Source organism: Arachis hypogaea, chromosome 17 (genome assembly GCF_003086295.3).
Source record: "Arachis hypogaea cultivar Tifrunner chromosome 17, arahy.Tifrunner.gnm2.J5K5, whole genome shotgun sequence".
Classification (NCBI taxonomy): Eukaryota; Viridiplantae; Streptophyta; class Magnoliopsida; order Fabales; family Fabaceae; genus Arachis; species Arachis hypogaea.
Genome location: NC_092052.1, coordinates 93,978,999 through 93,981,791, shown reverse-complemented (window position 1 = coordinate 93,981,791; position 2,793 = coordinate 93,978,999). Strand labels below are relative to the sequence as shown.

The 2,793-nt window shown below is 36.3% G+C and overlaps 1 non-coding gene across 1 annotated transcript; it reads right to left on the bottom strand.

Annotated features, from left to right (window-relative positions):
• Positions 1–1,595: 1,595 nt before the first annotated feature.
• LOC112768739 (small nucleolar RNA R71) lies at positions 1,596–1,699 on the bottom strand. The gene has a single exon (XR_003186133.1). It is a non-coding gene; the product is annotated as a small nucleolar RNA R71 (small nucleolar RNA).
• Between the last annotated feature and the right edge of the window lie 1,094 nt (positions 1,700–2,793).

Genomic DNA, 2,793 nt, shown 5'->3' with positions numbered 1-2,793 from the left:
TCTAAGTTTGGTGTCTTGCATGCATTGTTTATCTGATCTTAGTTTTCCATGATTAGTTTCATTTTGTTGTTTTTCATCATTAAAAATTCAAAAAAATTTTCAAAATTATGTCTTTTCAAGTTAATAATACAGAGAATTGAAGATTCAGAGGAAGGAAAACTAGCGTTTAAACGCCAGCCAGGGTACCTGGCTGGGCGTTAAACGCCCAAAAGGGTAGTATTTTGGGCGTTAAACGCCAGAATGGATACCATTCTGGGCGTTTAATGCCAGGATGGCACAGGAGGGGAGATTTTGTTTTTTTAATTCAAATCTTTTTCAAATTATATCTTTTTCAAAATCATATCCTTTTCAAAATCAAATCCTTTCCATTTTCTCTCACTATTTTCGAAAATCCTTGCTACAATTAATGATTTGATTAAAAAATTTTAAGTTTTTACTTGCCTATTAAGAAAGGTTCAATATTTGAATTTTAGAATCATATCTTTTAATTTCTTGTTAATCAAGCAATCAACTTTGATTTCAAAAATCAAATCTTTTTAATCTCCAATTCAAATCCTTTTCAAAATAAATTTCAATCATATCTTTTTCAAAAATCAATTTCAAAATCTTTTCTAACTTTTTATCGTTTCAAAATTTATTTTCAAATATTTTCAAATTAACTACTTGACTTTTTGTTTGATTTTAAAAGTTTTCTATTTCAATCATATCTTTTTCAAAACCACCTAACTATTTTTCTCTCTAATTTTCGAATTCGAACCACTTTCTCACTTTTAATTTTCGAAAACCATCATCAATTTTTTCAAAATTCTTTTTAATTATTTTAAAACTTTTTTAATTTTGTTTTCAAAAATTCTTTTCCGTCTTCACCTTACTCTATTTAAGGACTAACACTCCTCCTCAATTAGCAATTCGGACTCTCTCCTTCTACATAAGTTTGAATTCTCCTCTCTACCTCATCTTTCCATTCTTCTTTTCCTCTGACACATTAAGGAATCTCTATACTATGACATAGAGGATTCCATACTTTCTTTGTCTTCTTCTCTATCATATAAGCAAGAACAAAGATAAAGGCATTCTCGTTGAAGCTGATCCTGAACCTGAAAGGACCTTGAAGAGAAAGCTAAGAGAAGCTAAAGCACAACTCTCTGGAGAGGACATAACAAAAATTTTCAAAAAGGAAGCAGAAAAAACAAACATGGCCGAACCCAACAACAATGGTGGAGATGCAAGGAAGATGCTTGGTGACTTTATTGCACCCTCTTCTGACTTCTGTGGAAGGAGCATCTCAATTCCTGCAATTGGAACAAACAACTTTGAGCTTAAGCCTCAATTAGTTTCTCTAATGCAGCAGAATTGCAAGTATCATGGACTTCCATTGGAAGATTCATCAGTTTTTAGCTGAGTTCTTGCAAATCTGTGACACTGTTAAGACTCATGGGGTTAACCCTGAGGTCTACAAACTTATGCTTTTCCCTTTTGCTGTAAGAGACAGAGCTAGGACATGGTTGGACTCACAACCTAAAGAAAGCTTGAACTCTTGGGAAAAGCTGGTCAATGCCTTCTTGGCAAAGTTCTTTCCACCTCAAAAATTGAGTAAGCTTAGAGTGGAAATCCAAACCTTCAGACAGAAGGAAGGCGAATCCCTCTATGAAGCTTGGGAAAGATACAAGCAATTGATCAGAAGGTGTCCTTCTAGCATGCTTTCAGAATGGAGCATCATATGCATATTCTATGATGGTCTATCTGAATTGTCTAAGATGTCATTGGACAACTCTGATGGTGGATCTCTTCATCTGAAGAAGACACCTGAAGAAGCCCAGGAACTCATTGAAATGGTTGCAAATAACCAATTTATGTACACTTCTAAAAGGAATCTTGTGAATAATGGGACAACTCAGAAGAAAGGAGTTCTTGAGATTGATACTCTGAATGCCATATTGGCTCAGGACAAAATATTAACTCAGCAAGTCAATATGATTTCTCAGAGTCTATCTGGAATGCAAGCTGCAACAGGCAGTACTAAAGAAGCATCTTCTGAAGAAGAAGCTTATGATCCTGAGAACCCTGCAATGGCAGAGGTGAATTACATGGGAGAACCCTATGGAAACACATATAATCCTTCATGGAGAAATCATCCTAACCTCTCATGGAAGGATCAACAGAAGCCTAATCAAGGCTTCAATAATAATAATAATAGTGGAAGAAACAGGTTTAGCAATAACAAACCTTTTATATCAACTTCTCAGCAACACACAGAGAATTTCGAACAGAGCCATTTTGGCCAGGCAACCATAGTCTCTGATCTATCCAAGATTGCACTAAGTTTCATGAATGAAACAAGGTCCTCCATTAGAAATTTGGAGGCATAGGTGGGTCAGTTGAGTAAGAAGATTACTGAAACTCCTCCCAATACTCTCCCAAGAGAGAGTGCAAGGCCATAACCATGACCAACATGGCCGAACCTGGAGAGAGTGAGGAGGACGTGAGTCCCAATGAGAAAAGCTTCATGGGACGTCCTCTGGATAGAAAGGAGTTTCCCTTTGAGGAACCAAAGGAATCTGAGGCTCATACAGAGACCATAGAGATTCCATTGAACTTCCTTCTGCCATTCATGAGCTCTGATGAATATTCTTCCTCTGAAAAGGATGGAGACATCACTGAAGAGCAAGTTGCTAAATATCTAGGAGCAATCATGAAGCTAAATACAAAGTTATTTGGTACTGAGACTTGGGAGGATGAGCCCCCTTGTTCACTAATGAACTGAATGCATTAATGAGACAGACATTACCTGAG